Source organism: Podarcis tiliguerta, assembly GCF_965153285.1.
Source record: "Podarcis tiliguerta genome assembly, chromosome: 10".
Taxonomy (NCBI): Eukaryota; Metazoa; Chordata; class Lepidosauria; order Squamata; family Lacertidae; genus Podarcis; species Podarcis tiliguerta.
Genome location: NC_139543.1, coordinates 12,924,906 through 12,942,474, shown reverse-complemented (window position 1 = coordinate 12,942,474; position 17,569 = coordinate 12,924,906). Strand labels below are relative to the sequence as shown.

Here is a 17,569-nt window from a genome sequence, read left to right as displayed (position 1 = left end):
TTCTGGTTTAGCAGAACTTGGCCACAGTCTCTATATGTTCCTTTCTTTCCAGTCCATTTCTTTCCAGGCACCAAGGAATACACCCAAAGGCAGCAGAAGCACATTGGGTCTTTCCTCTTTAGGGTAAAATTGGGGAAATGAAATAAACTGCCATGTGAACGCAGCCAAATATGTAGAAGAAATGTGTCACATTATAGTGCATGTCTTAGAAGCTACTGCTGTTGCTATCTGAATTTTGTACTAAGCCGTTTTGTGTTAACACTGGTACTGCTGTACTGCTTTTAGTGGCAGGTTAAGACATTTTTGTCTCCCCAAGCTTTTTAATGTTACAGTATTGTTATAGCTGGATTAATAGGTCAGCAGTATTATTCTGGTTTGATTATTTTGTTTTGATTTTTATTGTTTTAATATTGCATGGATGTGTTTTTAGGTATGCCACCATAGAATTCACGTGTGAAAGAAGCTGTGGTTTAGTATTTTTAAAAAATAAATCTAGTCATCCTATTAAGATGATCCTCATATACAAAGTTTGGTTCCATCACTGCCTCACCTCTAGCAGTTTAAGCTTTATTGCTCTCTGGCTCTCTGTGGGTTACATGATTTTACTTTTTGCAAGTTGCTAATTAATAATAATAATAATAAAAATTTATTTATACCCCGCTCTTCCCAGTTCAGAAAACCAGGCTCAGGGTGGCTAACAACCAATTTAAAACACTTAATTGATACAACAAAAAAGCAAAAAATGCAGTATAAAACATGAATAACAATAAATTCAGAATTCAAAAATCTATTCAGGAGGAAAATCCATCCAATAAACATTAGATGATCAGCAGGGCTAGCTGGCTAAATTACCGTATTTTTTGCTCTATAAGACTCACATTTTCCCTCCTAAAAAGTAAGGGGAAATGTGTGTGCGTCTTATGGAGCGAGTGCAGGCTGCGCAGCTATCACAGAAGCCAGAACAGCAAGAGGGATTGCTGCTTTCACTGCGCAGCGATCCCTCTTGCTGTTCTGGCTTCTGAGATTCAGAATATTTTTTTTCTTGTTTTCCTCCTCCAAAAACTAGGTGCGTCTTGTGGTCTGGTGCGTCTTATAGAGCGGAAAATACGGTAATCCTATTTGAGCCAGCGAGGAGACCAGGGGAGAATTAGCTGTGGGATCCCAGAGCCGGTAATCTTCATATAAAGGGGGGAGGGGGAGGGAAGGAAAGGGAATAAAAGATCAGGCTAAGTTCAAATTGAAAGCCAGGCAGAATAGCTCTGTCTTACAGGCCCTGCGGAAGGAAGTTAAATCCTGCACTAAAATTCCAGTTCTTCCTTGGTTCGTGATTGCCTGGCCTTTAGTCATCCAGCATCTCTATGACATCAGAGCAGGAAGCAAAAGAAGCTGTGCGCTGTCCTCCTCTTCTGTAGTATTAGAACTTGGAGCACTTACAATTCTGCACGCTCTCTGGACATGCTAAATTTCACATGGTTTAAACTATAAAGAAGAAGAGTAAAGACATAAAATCCACACAGAAACATTTTATTTGGACTTAAACTCACTTGCAGAATGAACACAGAGGCTTTTGAAAATAATGAAGGATTAACATCAGAATGTATTAAGGGAATTATTGTAATATTTTGAAATGCAGTAGAAATATGAGATGATTAGGATTCCCTCTGATCTTGAAGCATGGGAAGTCAGCTAAATAATAATATTTTTTTTTAATAATTAGGCATAACATTGAGATTTGTTTGATTATTGGACAATTTGTGTAATTTGGAATATATAATTTGGTTTGATTGGAAAATTTAAAAAAAATATATTTTAAAAAAATAAAAATAAATTTCACATGGTTAACCACTTATTTATGTATTGCTCTACTGCAAATAAATAAATAAATCACACAATGCTTTGCTCTTTTACTGGTAGTGATAAGTGTATACTAGGGATCAGCTTTCTGCAACAAGAAAGCATACTCTCTTTTTCGAGGAAAGGAAGAAATCAACAAGTTCACAAGTGGAGAAAACGAGATTAAAACCTCTGGCATCCAGAAGTCCTTTTGCTCTGTTGGCTGACATTCTGGTACCCTGTGGCTCTTCGTGATTGGTTTACCTATTCTCTAGCCGACCCGAGGGCCTGCCTACAATTGTCCCCATCCATCTATCTCTGTCTGTCTTCTTTACAAAACACCCCGCAAGTTCCGCACACCTTCCTTTTGCACTTTTGGGATGCCTCCTTTATTAAATTATCTATAATCGGTGATCTGTTATTAAATAAAAGCTATTTTATTGAGCCAAAGTGGTCCCATAGGTCCAGGAACCCTATTAGAGGTTTAATGCACTTGTAAGAGGTGACAGATGGAATGGACAGTTGTGAGGATAGAGTGGGACCCTGCTCACCCACCAGAGATAGAGCACATCAATCAGAAAAGACATGGAAAGACCAGGAGTACCAAAAATGGATTCTTTTGCTATTTTCTTATGGATTCTTTCACTGGGTGGTTTGCTTCTCAGGTTTTGAGAGAAGTGGTTAGCAACTAAATGCTGTGGAGAAAATGGGCATTTAGCACTGCCTGCTGCAATCTGCTCATAGGTAGTTGCTTGGATAGTCCAAATATGAATAAGAAGAGCAGAATAAGGTGCATATATCTGCCTCCGAGGATGGGTGTGTTTGGGAGAAATTTAGGACAGGGGATGTGCACCTTTTTAATATTATTTTATTAATTATCCAAAAATAAAAATACATATTCAAACGTAGAAAAAATAGAGTTGACTTCCCCCTATTCCGCCGTGTGGAACACCCTCCCTTCAAATGTGAAGGAAATAAGCAGCTATCTTTTTTTTAAAAGACATCTGTAGGCAGCCCTGTTTAGGGAAGTTTTTGATATTTAATGCTGTATTGTTTTTAACTCTTGATTGGAAGCCGCCCAGAGTGGCTGGGGAAACTCAGCCCGATGGGTGGGGTATAAATAATAAATTATAAAATCATTAAAATTACTTCTTGTCCAGTCATAAGGTTTTTACAAGTATTCTTGTTGTTGTTGTTTAGTCTTTTAGTCGTGTCCGACTCTTCGTGACCCTTGGACCAGAGCACGGCAGGCACTCCTGTCTTCCACTGCCTCCCGCAGTTTGGTCAAAACAAGTATTCTTAAAATCCTGCTAATGTGTTAACCTGTGTACATTGCTTCTGCATATATGCAATAAAGTCCTTTCAATCTTCTTTCAATTCATTGTCATCTCTTCCTCTTAATTTCAAAGTCAATTTTGCCATTTCAGCATACTCCATTAATTTCACTTGCCAATCTCCTTTAGCTGGGACACCTTCTTCTTACCAATGTTTTGCTAATAGTATTTGTTGCATATTCATATACAGTGGTGCCTCGCAAGACGAAATTAATTCGTTCCACGAGTTTTTTTGTAGAGAGAGTTTTTTCGTCTTGCGAAGCACCACGGCGGGGAGGGGTGGGGAGAAGCAGGGCAGCTGCTGCAGCTGGTCCTTGGACTCACCCGCGCCTTGTGGACACCGCTGCTGGAGGGCGGCGGGGCTCAGGAGCGCGACTCCGGCTGCAACGCTGGCTGCTGGCAGCAATGGCTCCTGAGGGGAGCGCGCGAGGACGGTGGGCAGCGGCGCGAGGCAGCCGGAAGGTCGGAAGGTCGGCCAGAAGGTGGGAGGGAGCCGGAGGAGCCGTCAGCCGGAAGGTGGGAGGGAGCCGGAGGAGCGGGGAAGCGAGCATGCGACTGTCGCCATGACAGGAGAGGCAGGGCTGTTTCGTCTAGCGAAGCAAGCCCTTTGGAAAATCCGTCTTGCGAAGCACCTCAGAAAACGAAAAACCCTTTCGTCTAGCGGGTTTTTCGTCTTCCGAGGCATTCGTCTTGCGGGGTACCACTGTAAGTCTTTTTGCGGTCTTGGTATATCCAATCCTGTAATACCTAGTAGGAAAGCTTTAGGTTTTTTAACGAGATGTGCACCTCAAGGCAGACATCCTCCAATCCTAATTTCACTCTTCCTTTCTTCATCTACTGTAGCTCATTTGTCATGAGTTTGAGCCCCATGTTGGGCAAAGGATCCCTCATGGCAGGGGCTTGGATGAGATTACCTTTGTGGTCTCTTCCAACTCTATGATTCTATGATCTCAGAAGCCTCTCGGATAAGACTGGACCCACCTCAAATTCCAGTACAGTGGAGGCTCGGGTTGCAAACATGATCCATGTGGGATGCACATTCGCAAACCACAGCATTCACAATCCGTAGTGGCACGTCTGTGCACACGCAGGTTGTGATTTGGTGCTTATGCGCATGTGCAAAGTGCGATTTAGTGCTTCTGTGCTTGCACAACATCCAAACCCCAGAAGTAACCCGTTCCGGTACTTCCGGGTTTCAGCAGTCCGTAACCAGAGAAAACACAACCTGAAGGATCTGTATGCCGATTTATGACTGTAACTCATTTCAGTCTTGTTCCACCATTGACAGAGTACAGTGGTAGCTCGCAAGATGAATGCCTCGCAAGACGAAAAACTCGCAAGACGAAAGAGTTTTTGTGTTTTGAGTTGCTTTGCAAGACAAATTTCCCTATGGGCTTGCTTCGCAAGACGAAAACGTCTTGCGCCTTTTTCTTAAAACCGTCAATGCATTCCTATGGGAAACCATCAATGCATTTCCTATGGGAAACCGTGCTTCGCAAGACGAAAAATTCACAAGACGAAAAAACTCGCAGAACGAATTAATTTCATCTTGCGAGGCACCACTGTACATATAATTCCGGTCCCTGTGAGCAGTGTTTCCAAAACAGCAGCTGCCACCTCCTGTCCCACATTCTGAAATGGTGCAGTCCTTGAAAAATGGCATCATGCTTTCATAAACATGTACAGCAACACTTTAGCGCTTTAAGCAATCGTTTTGCAGAACTTTAAGTAGACTCTTTCCTAGAATTTGGAGCACATGAGCTGTTTCTCTTCACCCTGACTAAGATGCAAGTTGGATGGGACGTGTGTGTGTTATTCTCGGGGGGATAGTAATAATTGTAACATTGCAGTTTTTAAGATAAAATCTTGATTTTTGCTTATGTTCTGTAAATTGCATTGAGCCTGAGTGCAGAATGGTGTGAATAAAAAAAGAAATGTGCTAGTAAGTTATTTGACCAAAGTGCTTTTTAAAGTTCAAAAATGGATCTAAATAAATTGGGTCGTAATTTGCAATATTTTACTGTGTTTATCAGATGTCCTGGTTTCAACAATGTCACACACTTGAACTTGGATGTGTGCTATTATTCTTTTGCTAAACACCCAAAGCATGCATTTGGCGGATTAAGTTGCCACGTTCTTGCAAAACGGCAATGAATGTTCATTTAGTTCATAGCACAAGCTTAACAGACACACTTCATAGAACCCATAAGCTAGGAGGGGAAGAATTGGAATCTCTGGCAAACAGATCAGTGTAGCTACAGTTTAATCTGCTCATTCTGTGGCATTTACTTGCTGCTTTCTTGCCTGAAGGGCAAACACCGCCGTAATGAAGCACACATGGACAAATGGCTTTTCCAGGCTGTGATTAATTTTCACAAGCTGACTTTAATCACTGGTTAATTAATAGGAGATTTGTTGACTTACACAAAAAAGCATAGTCATTATAAGGAGTATTATATCGATTTGTTTTCCCTGCAAATTCAGTGCAGTCCCAGAGTTTAAAATAGGAAGTCACCCAATCTGCTGAGGTTCCATCACAAACACAATTTCAGAGGGGTGTCTGTGTGTGTGTGTGTGTGTGTGTGTTTGTGTGTGTTCACTAGTTGCTTGATTTAGTTTTTACTTACTGTTTGACTTGGAGCAAATTTGAAGCCAAAGATGAAAGTCATACCCCCCCCCCCAACATTTAGGGAGGACAATTTGAGGCACCTCCCGCCCTCCTGATGATGCCATCGCTCACCTCCTCTCTGGTGCTGACCCTTTCCTCACCTGCTTGCCCCGCTCCCTCCATCTCCCTCCTACCTTTGTCTGTTGTCCTCCCTCTCCTCCATGGTCTCAGGAGAACATTAGGAGACACCATGGAACAAGCAAATCCTGAGCAGCATTGGGAGATGCCACATGGATAGCTATGGTGAGGTTGCAGTGAGCTGAGCAGTGATGTGAGTGTCGGCATCAGGGGGTGAAAAGACCAGCTGGCTCAGCCCCAGCTGAAACATCTCCCTCTCAGCCTTGCTGCTGCGGAGATTCATCAACCTCTTGCTCCGATGTACATCAGCAACTCAAGCTTGCAGACTTGAGCACACTTTACTCGGCAGTGTATACTACGCAACAGAAGAGGCTTGAGGCTGTAGATACATACTAAGCTACACATTTATTAAACATAAATCAGGACAAAGAAACATGTCGTCTCTCCTTGCCGTCTTCTCAGAGAGATAGCTAAAAACAAAAGCTATACAGAGCGGAAGTTCCGCTTATGACAGCAATCTGTGCTGGAATGTAAACAGACATGTGACACGCAACAATCCCATGTTTGCAGCAAAAGGTGGAATAGAATCCCAACAAGAAGATGCTGCATGGATCAGCAGTCTAGCGGAAGGTTGCACTTTGGGAGATGCAACACCGGCTTGAGCCTCCTCTTCCTCCCATGCCACAGACATACTTCCAGAAGCCAGACTAAGGCATCAGAGCTGTGGGGAGTTGAGAAAAAAAATGATAGGTTAACTTTCCATACCCTCCAAGTGTCCTGATTTAAGCGAAGCATCATGGCTTGACAGACGCCTCCCTCACCTCTGATCCCAATCTCGGATGTCCCATTATGGCTCTCAAGAGCAACTTCAAGATTCTAGCCTGCATCAGCAGTAACTAAGCTATCTAGCAAAAAATAATAATCAGATGTAAACATAGGCAGTTTGAAAGTGCAAATGCCACTGGTGCACATTATGATAAACATGCAAATTATGACTCATTAAAAGTTTCCACTCGGCTTGCAGACCTTAATCTGGAGTAATGCTGCCACCAGCAGCACTTTTCATTATAACTACGTTTTGTTGACACTGGGGATCAAAACAATGTGTTATGAATGCACACAGGCTTAATCCAGGTAGAGCTTTTTGTCTGCGTTTGTAATCACTGTTTGACACCTGTACCAAAAAGCAGAGCAGTTAGGCACTCCCTCTGAGATGTGATTGCAGCAGCTGAATGCCACAAACCCAGTTATGTGTCATAAAGCAAAATGTATTGCTTTACAAACAGAAGCATATTAGAAGTCTCCCATGCACACATCCATAGGAGTAAGTCCCACTGAAGTCAGTGGGACATGCCTCAGTCTTTACAAAATGATTATTTCTAGTGTGATCTAAAACTATATTGGGTTCCTTCACACATGACACAGCAGCAAACCCAGGTTTACCATGCCCTCCAACATTTTTTTCCAATGAAAATAGGGACATCCTATTCAATAATCATAATTATTTTATTATTTATATCCCACCCATCTGACTGGGTTGTCCCAACCACTCTGGGTGGCTTCCAAAATATATAAAAACATAACATACACGTCTGCCTTCATATGTCTTCTAAAAGTTTGTATAGTTACTTATCTCCATGACTTGGGGGTTGCATAACTCCATACCCTCCAACATTTCTCCAATGAAAATGGGGATGTCCTAAGGAAAAGCAGGACATTCCAAGATCAAATCAGAAACCCATATGGCTTCTGTAAATCTAGGACTGTCCATGGAAAATAGGGACACTTGGAGAGTCTGGTATACAAATATAACACAAGCTATAATTAAGTAGCTTGTGTGCTACTTCAGGTCTACCACCCTTGTACAGATCTTTGGTTTTCAGTTGTTAGATCTGGAATCAGTACTTCGCTGCAGCCCAACCTAAGTTGGCCTGCAACAACAGTGCTATCATGATACAAATATACAGTCAAACAAAATAATAAATGGGTCCCAAAATATATGTTTGGATTAAACCATGTGACCCAGTTCTGAACAGGTTGAAGACTATTGTGTCGATAACGATGGTTCTGGGTGGCACCTTGGACCTTCATCCTAGTAGTCTCCACAGTGACCAACCAGTTGTCCCCAAGAAACTCACAAATACAGTGTGTGCTTTTGCTCTGCAGAAACCTGTATTCGGTAGCATAGAACTTCTGAAGAAGTGGGCTCCACTTAACAGTTATGCTTAAAGGATGGAAGTAGCATCTACAAATTTGTCAGATTGCTCTTTCAAGGCCAAGCAAGCCAGTAGCTATTACCACATTCCAGGGTAGAAGATTCCATACATTACTGATGGGTTTTGTGAAAAAGTATTTCTGATTTTTCCTGAATATATTACCAATAAATGTTAGCCCGTATCAGGGTTTCCCAAACTTGGATTTCCAGATGTTTTTGGACTACAACTCCCACCACCCCTGACCACTGATCCTGCTAGCTAGAGATGATGGGATTCATAGTCCAAAAACAGCTGGAGACCCAAGTTTGGGAAACCTGGGTCTATAATTAGATCATTCATTCATTCATTATATTCATTATATCTACATACTGCCCTTAATCATAAGATGTCAGGGCAGTTCACAGAATAAAATATAGGATAAAATCAAGTAAATAAGTAAAACCTGTGCTTTTTTCTGGGGGGGACACATACCTCTAAACAATTTGTGAATCTAAGTTTGGCCTCATTGAGGGGCAGTATTTCAATATGAGTAGGAAAATGAGAGTACCCCTAATTTATTTATTTTTTTTTGGGGGGGGGAAGCACTAAGTAAAACAAAACAGCAAAACAATAACCCGCTCTCCCCATAGACACATTTAAAAGTCTGTAGAATATTAATCAGCCCAAGGCCTGGTTGAAGAGGAATATATTCACCTGGTGTCCAGAATGCTTACTTTTATAAACATCTACAATGCCCATCCTTAATTTCTTGCATATCATCGCTGTGCTTTAGGATTGGTGGTTTATATGCTGGTACTACTTATACCTGTTGGGTGACTTTACTGGTCCTGGGTGATGCCTCCGATTGTGGAGATATTGTCTTGCCTAGAAATGTTCATTGAAGCTGAAACTGATGGTGTCGCATGCTGTGGAACCAGCCTTACAACGGCATCGTTGATTTGTTACAAATATATCACCTTCCCTAAGATCCTAACACCAATTTCTTATCCTTTTTATAAAACAGCAGTCATTTTACCATAGGTGCCTCCTCCTGGTATTTTCTTTCTCTGTCTGTGGCCTGTAAATTATTTTCAAAATGCCAGTTCACTAGTATTGTAATTTTTCACAGCCATCTTTCTAAGCTGCCTGGGGTGGGAGCTTGTTGTTAAGTATATATCAAAAGGAGTTGCTTAGATTTTATATTTGCACAGTGAAATCCAGCTGGCTTGGAATGCATTCAACTCTTCATCATTGCTATCCTAAAGCACCAGCCCAGAAGAAAAATGTTCATGCCGTACAATTTTACCTGCGCTCAGGCAGCCTTTGTGACTTTTCTGATCAACGACAGCAGTGGGACATTGGAAATTCAATTTAGCACATGCACTTGAATCAACTTTAAAGGGAGGATAATGCTTCCATCGGTTGCCGTGCACAATTTCATTACACAATTAAGCATCAATTAAAATTCCATTAAAATAATGTTATCCTGTTGTCTTTGCACCGATGTGAACTTGGCGCTGCATCTATCTAATACTATCAGCTGATAATCCTATAGACCCAGTGTCATTAAGGTTAATGTGCAACATGGTTTTTCTTTTCTTTTTACTGTTTATGCCATGAATTAGTTTGTTATAGCATATGTTGGTAATGAAACCTGATTATAATAATGATGATGATAGGAACACAAAGGGGTATGAAAGAAGAAGCTGAGGAAATGGACAAACTGGCTCCAAGATGGAAGATGAAAGGCTGGATTTTAATTAGGCATTATGTTTTGCAATACCCTTGAACTTCTAGTACAAAGAGTGCTTTCACGCTGCCAAAATAATCCTTGATGGGACCAGCGCAGAACCTCTAGAGACAATAGTATCAAAATGATTACTAGCGAGTGTTGATTAGAATGGTGAATGCCTCCACCCATTGGTTACAGCAACAGAACACAAACTCAGTCTCAGAATGATCGTGTTACGGTGGAACCTCAGTTCTCGAACACCTCCATTGTTGTACGTTTCAGTTCTTGTATGCCGAAAACCTGGAAGTAAATGCTTTCATTTCCAAACATTTTTTGGAACCCAAATGTGCGACACGGCTTCCCCTGAGTGCAAGAAGCTCTTGCAACCACTGGGAAGCTGCGCCTCAGTTTTCTAACATTTCGGAAGCCGAATGGGCTTCCGGAATCGATTTTGTTCGAGAATTGAGGTATCACTGTACCACTGACCAGGGAGCATTTCTGTCTATATGTAAGTATTTGTAGCTGAGGCCTGATATTCTCTCCCACCAACGAAGGCAACCCATAGTGCTTACACTCCAGGTTGAGCTTATAGCTTGTAACTGCTGCCTCCCACATTTATTTTTGATGAGTTCCCAGGACTGACCTCTCTGGGGCGCAAACCTGGGCTGTTTGTATGGAGGTCCTACCCAGATGACAAGACACACCCCTTCACCCAGTCTCACTAATATGGTCCAAAATAAACCAAAACAATGCATTTGGCACCAGCTTGTTTGTAGGAGTTGCCAGAAGGAGACATACAAGACACCACCCAACTGCCATTAGGACTATGCTCCTAAACTTGTTGTATTCTGGCTGGCATGACACCTTCGTAATGAAATACTTAGCATTAAATGTGATATTTTATCTTAAAGGTGGGTTGGCATGACCTTGACTTCCTTCCTTTTAAATTTGTATTTGAGCTGGCTTCTTGCCATTTTTGGGAGATCCTGGTTGTTGTTTTAAGAAGTCAGAAGCTCAGCACAGGCCATGCTAATGTTCAGTTGCACCTGAAGACCAGCCTTCACAATACTATAACTCAACTGATATCTGTGCTTTGTCCACAGTTGTGCAATCAAACTGAAAGCTCTCACACAGTAGGCATAAGACAGAGGAATGAAAAGTGTGAGAGAGACCAGTTTCTTCATTGGGTTTCCAATGGCATTTACAGTGGTACTTTGTTTTACAAACTTAATCCGTTCCGGAAGTCCGTTCTTAAACCGAAACCATTCTTAAACCGAGGCGCGCTTTCCCGAATGAGGCCTCCTGCCGCCGGTGCCCTTTCACCGTTCGGATTCTGTTCTTAGACTGAGGTAAAGTTTGAAAACAGGAAACTACCTCCGGATTTGCGGAGTTCGTAAACTAAATCATTCATATACAGGACTGTTATTAAACTGAGGTACCACTGTATTTGAAAACCTCCACCCATCTGTGGCCTATAATCTGCTTCTTCGAGAAAAAAGGCTTCCTTTGTTTGTTGTTGGTTGCAGTCTTAATTCCACTAGTAAACCTAATCGAATTCAGTAAGAATTATATCTGAGAAGTTATGGTTAGGAGTGTGGCCTTAGTATAACTAAATGAGACAAGAGGTGCAAATCATAAATAATTGGTGTCCAAAGTCATTTCTGAATAAGAACTGTATGAAACACAATCACTGGTATTCACTAGCAACATACAACAATATAAAAATTATTTGTATCTGAGATAAGAACATAATGCAGTCCAAAGTATAAGTACTATGATAGTATTATGAATGCATTGATAAAATCACATTTTTTACCTTTTCAAGACTTAAGAAACAACTGATATAAAATAATTTCATATAACCCCCCTGCCCATATCACCACATGCAATTTCAATCTCATCATCCTCTTCAAATGTGCTAAAGATATCCTTAAAAAATAGAGCACTGTCTTAGTTCAAGTAAAAACGAATCCATTCTTGCCATAATGCAGCAGCTATTATCAATCAAAATTCCCATTTTGTAGCCGAAAGATAACCTTATTGGTAGATGTGAGTTTACTTCATTGGTAATGAAATTGTTTCAGGATGTAATGGATATTTGAATTCCATCTCGTTTTCAGTTCTAGATATAATGTGGAATAAACGTCTTATAGGCTTTCAGGCAATGCATCTCTTAAAAGATTGGAAAACATGGCATTAAATTTAGATGACATGAAGTGATAGCAAACGATTGGCCATAAACCTTAGCAAGTGAAGAGTTAATTCTGAAAGAGGATAATTAAGGCTAGTATGTGGCTTTCAAACAGACACAAATTGGCCTAAATTCATCTGGAGTCTCTTATGAGCACCAAAGAGATACGTTTTTGACTCAGATACATTTGGTACCTCGGGTTAAGGACTTAATTCGTTCTGGAGGTCTGTTCTTAACCTGAAACTGTTCTTAACCTGAGGTACCCCTTTTAGCTAATGGGGCCTGCTGTGCTGCCGCTGCATGATTTCTGTTCTCATCCTGAAGCAAAGTTCTTAACCAGAGGTACTATTTCTGGTTTAGCAGAGTCTGTAACCTGAAGCGTCTGTAACCCGAGTTATCACTGTACTGAGCAATCTGTAGAGGGAGTTGGAGTGTGAGTGAGAGATCTGTTTGTTAGTATGTATCTGTTTGCTTGGTTTGGAAGCTCCCTGTGTTTTTTAAGTAATTAAAAAAGTTAGTAATGGGGTTATGGGAAGGTGCTATTACAGGATTTTGGATTTGCCCAAAGTAAATGTTACAGAATTCCAAACAAAACACCAGAAATTCCAACTTCTGCACAACAATTAGATGCCCAAGTCCGGTCATTTTTTACATCAAAATGCAACTCCGACCCAATGTATTTCCCCCACTTAATGAAAACCAAATGCACAAAGCTGCAGAATGTAGAGGGTGCTTAACCTTTCTGCTTCTAGCCAAGTTTCCTCTCAAAATCACATTACCTTTCCCTCAAGCTGTTCTCTTCCAACCAGCGAAAGAGCTAAATGCCTATAATGTCCTTGAAGCCTTACTATAGCTAGTCTGAAAACTCTGTACCACTTCTGCCTCCCTGAGTAGTTGTTAAATAAGAGTCCTTTTGTCTAAATGCAAATTTTGGGAATTCATGCAGATAGCTCGGCTAGATGAGGAGACAGGAGAGTTTCCTCTTGTTTTTGTCACTCACAGGTATCATTATGACTGGATTATTCTGCTGACTTTTCCAGCCTTCTAGACAAAGTCCAAGCAGTTTAGACATATATGAGAAAGGTTATGTTTATTTAAACTGAAGCCAGAAGATTGGGGAAGGGTTCTGTTATTTTATGCCATAGGGCAAGGAAGAAGAACCTGGGGACTTTCAGATGTTACAGGGCATCACCCCTGGTTGGAGTTCTTCAGGATCTGGAGGCCCAAAGGTCCTCCACACCTGCCATAAGAGACTCTGTTCTTCATCTGTTGCCCACATTATGCAGAAATATCCACTATTCAGACCCAAAAATGGGTTGAGTTTTTGTGAGTGCTTAGTTGAGTGCTCTCAATGATGAAGCCTCCTTGCAAAAGCTTTCTGCAATGGCTTGCACATTGTTTGACGGCACACAGATCAAGGAGGACTGACCTCTGCCTCTTCCCCCCTTCTGGGCCCTTAAGGTAAGTAATTTACTATTGTGGCTTGGAAAGTGGGGTGAGCATTCCCAGAGCCCCTGTTAATTATTTAATTGACACTGAATTGGTGAGTACCTATATGTGTATTATTGAATGCTTTAAAGTGGGAAATTTATACTGAGGTATACTAAGTGGTTTCTGAACTCCTTGATGGGGTGATAATTACCGTATTTTTCGCCCCATAGGACACACTTTTTCCCCTCCAAAAATGAAGGGGAAGAAGATGATGGAACCCTTGATGAGGCAAGGTTTTCCTATTCAGACAGGCCATTGAAAACAAGGTGCAAACAATGTTGACAACTAGACGATCACGGTAATTAGTATTTTAATGCTGTCCCTAATGATGCTTTATTGTATCTACACTATTGTTTTTAACTGATTTGCATTTATTACTTTATATTTTATAATGATGTTTTGAAAATGTTGCAAGGTGGAATATAAATACGTTAAATAAGAACTGTAACCCGAAAGCTTTATTCTAGTCAAACAGAAGATTCTCACGGGGAATAAACTGAGGTTTGTTTTCCGCTTGTCATCTCACTGGAATCTACAAGTTCTTCAAATATCAGGCAGCCCAGGGGTCTGAGTTGCAAGATACATTATGGCCCCTTCCATCTCAGACTGTCTTTTCACTACCAATAACTGCAATTTGACAATTAGGAATTTGTTTCCTTTTTTCATTTGGATGGGTAAACTCTGCTTATCTTAAGCATACTGGACAGGATGGGTTTAGTTTTCCTTTTTTAAAAAAAGCTTTAAAGAGTTTTAGTGGTTTTTTTTAAAGATCTCTTCTAAGAAACTTGAAAAAAATATATTCTGGAGCAAATTCTTTTCTGAATGTGCAGCATGCTGACTGCTCATAACGTGTCTATAGTGTACCAATGGGCAAATCATTGTAGATCTTGTCACAATTGCTTTTTGAGAGCTCAGGCTTGCTATTTGCTGCCACACATTGATATTGCTAAGAAGCCAGCCAGATGTTGTCATGACAATTCCCATAGAACTTCACAATTTTGCTCTGAAAATGATGTGTTTTGGCAGCCTTTCTACCACAGAGGCATAGTTCGCTCACTCTCTCCCCACCCTCCAGTTTTAGGCTGTCACCATCTTAAAATTACCCTTTCCTAGAGAGTTCCATGAAGTCCTTCAGTGGTGCTGTATATATGGCACAGCAAAGGCACTCATGGGATCTTGCCCAGTGTTAAATATTCTATTAGCTTGCGCCATCTGCCTTCCCTCCTTCTTCTTTAAGAAGTCTTTTTTTTAAGAAGTCATATTTACTAGACCTAACTTTATATGTAGGCTTTCCCCATTTTGCTAATTAGCCAGCATTCTGTCATATCAGATGCTATTGGGTTTTCCTCCAATAATTAATCATATCAACTTTTTCAGTAATGTCTCACAAGGAAGCATCTTCCCTTTCTAGCTAGTTCTCAGCAAACAGAATCAGACCAGCCTTCCAATAACACAGAGCATGAGCGGCTGTTGCTGTTTATTTATTACTATCAGGATGCTTGGCTCTTTATAGAGCACAGGAAGAGACATCTTTGTCCCAGGGAGCTTACAATCTAAAATTCAGTGCAGGGCAAACAATAGAGAAAGGGATAAATAGAGAATCAATACTTGGTTGTTCCACATGCACATGCTTAGTCTTAGTTATGGGTTAAGTTATAACAGTGCAGGCTGGTCTATTAGCTAAGAGGGTTATTAGCTAAGGGGGCACTGCCCCACCAATCTAAGTCTACCCTTAGCGCCAGGCTCTGTTTGCCTTCTCACAGCCAGTCTGGGCAGGAGGGGAGTGGTGACATTGCCTGTCTGCTACCTCCTCCTTAATCTCAGCCTCTTGTTTCCTGCGGTTATTATACTTCACAGGGTTGTGCGGTAGTTGCCCTGGGTCGTTTGACCCTTTTAAATGGTTATCTTTCTCCTTCTGAGAGAAAACAACAACAACAACAATGCAACACACTTTGTTTTAAAGTTTTAAAATAACATGACTATTACTTGGTGTACTCCCTCTTGAACAAGACAGGCATGTAATACGTTACTGAAACATATTTACGTGAATTTGTACCTGAAACCGACTCATATTTATAGACTGGCTGAGGCAAATGGCAGAATAACGCAACATATTTGCTGCTCTAACAGTTGAAACTCACACAACAGTTGATAACTGAACTGAAGCAAACTGCCTCAGGCATATGACATCACAGGATTCTATGCTACAGCACCAATCCTTTGCATAGTATTTTGGAAGCACCATTCCCACAATTCCATAGGTCTACTCTGTGTACAACCAGGCAAAAGCATTGGGATGTGGAATCTCTAGCCAAAGCGCCCCCCAGAACTCTTTGCGGGCTAATTGCCTCACCAGCCATGTTCCACATCCTCCTCAGGTGCTTTTGCTTGGTTAGGGCACCGTGATTATGCTTCTTGCACCGTGATTATGCTTCTTGCAGCCTGGCCACGCCGTGGTTAAATCTCCTATGCCCGTTACCAGTGCTGATTGGCCAGTGCTGGTGATGCAGCCAGGGCGACACATGAAGAGGGTGTCAATCTCTGCCCCTGCGATAGATCATTATTGGGTCCCAGCTGCCTGGCTGCAATACCGCCCACCGGAAAAGGTGAGTGGTCTTGCTTAACTGGATGATGAGAGAGGGTGGTGATGTAGAAACCTCTGGAATGGAGTTCACTGTACAAAGGTAAGAGTCACATTTGTCCCTCCTCTCTCTTTTTGCTTCTGGCCACCATCACTGGCGTGTGGCTCTGGAATGTTGACACAAAGGAGCACAGCCATTGGACCAAAAAATGGCACAACCCCTTGGGTTGTGGAGTGCTGTTCCCTTGTATCAATACCATAGCTGTCAACTTTTCCCTTTTCTTGCAAGGAAACCTATTCGGAATAAGGGAATTTCCCTTTAAAAAAGGGAAACATTGACAGCTATGATCAATACAAGTTAGGGGTGTGCTAGGCATCTTTTAAATAAAAACACACACACACAAATCACTGCTGAGCTGCACCCACTATTGTGAGGCCTGAGGAGATGGTGGTCATGATGATGCCTCCCCAGCTGCTGCCATTGGCTGTGGGTTGTTTGTGACATCACAAAAGCACTTGGCAACTGAGTGGATATGTAAAGGTGCACCAAGGAGATCACAGTGGGCAACCGCTGTGGCATTCAGCATAGGGAGGTCTCTTCTCACATGGAGGTGAACTGACAGGTAGAAGGAGATGATCATCCAACAGTGGGGTGCTGTGGAGCAAGGAGAAGACAAGTCCACTTGCTGACTGGGATCGGGGACTGAAGGTGGCTGACATCCATGATTAGAAGTTGATGGATTTGGGGCGGTAGACCTGAAGGAAGCCGGCTGATGTTGGTGAGTAGAAGTTGTAGAGTTTGCATTTGGATGCTAGTGGATGCCATAAAGCTGATGTTTGTAAATGTAAGCTGATTGAAATTCATGTTTGAAAGCCTACTGAGAGAAGCTGTGTGGATATTTGTGAAGTTGGGTCTTGTATATGAATGAATCAAGAGCAGCTAGTAAGTAATTTGGTCGGTGTCTGTGTGTGAATGGGAGATTTTGAATGTGGTCAAGGCAAATTGTGTGTGTCTGGATGCATTCATAATAAATAAGATGAAAGATGAAAAAAATCTTTTTTAATAATTCCATGGCTACCTTTAAGATTAACTAAATATAAGCTTTCAAGGTATGAACTTTCGTGTGTAATACACATTTCGTCAGATACTCTGAAACAGATGTCACTTCAACCTTATAACTGTTGATGACTGTTATGGCAGTTGGTTCCACAGGGAAGGGCAAGGGATTTTTAAAGGGATAGATGACCAAAATTAGCTTCAGTATGTATAATGGAACATGAATCCAATATCTCTATTCAGACCAGGTCTCTCCATAGTTTTTAGTTTGGTAATGAATTGTAATTCAGCAACTTCTCTTTCAAGTGTATTTCTAAAAATCTTTTGCAATAAGACAGCTACTTTAAGATCTTGCATAGAATGTCCTGGGAGATTGAAGCGTTCTCCTATCGGTTTCTCTGTTTTAGAA

The 17,569-nt window shown here is 41.4% G+C and overlaps 1 long non-coding RNA gene across 1 annotated transcript; it reads right to left on the bottom strand.

The window, feature by feature from the left end:
• Positions 1-6,299: 6,299 nt before the first annotated feature.
• Positions 6,300-15,820, bottom strand: LOC310658288. The gene is made up of 3 exons (XR_014502185.1): positions 15,579-15,820; positions 6,735-6,818; positions 6,300-6,634 (listed from the first exon to the last, which is right to left on the bottom strand). It is a non-coding gene; the product is annotated as an uncharacterized lncRNA (long non-coding RNA).
• Positions 15,821-17,569: the final 1,749 nt, after the last annotated feature.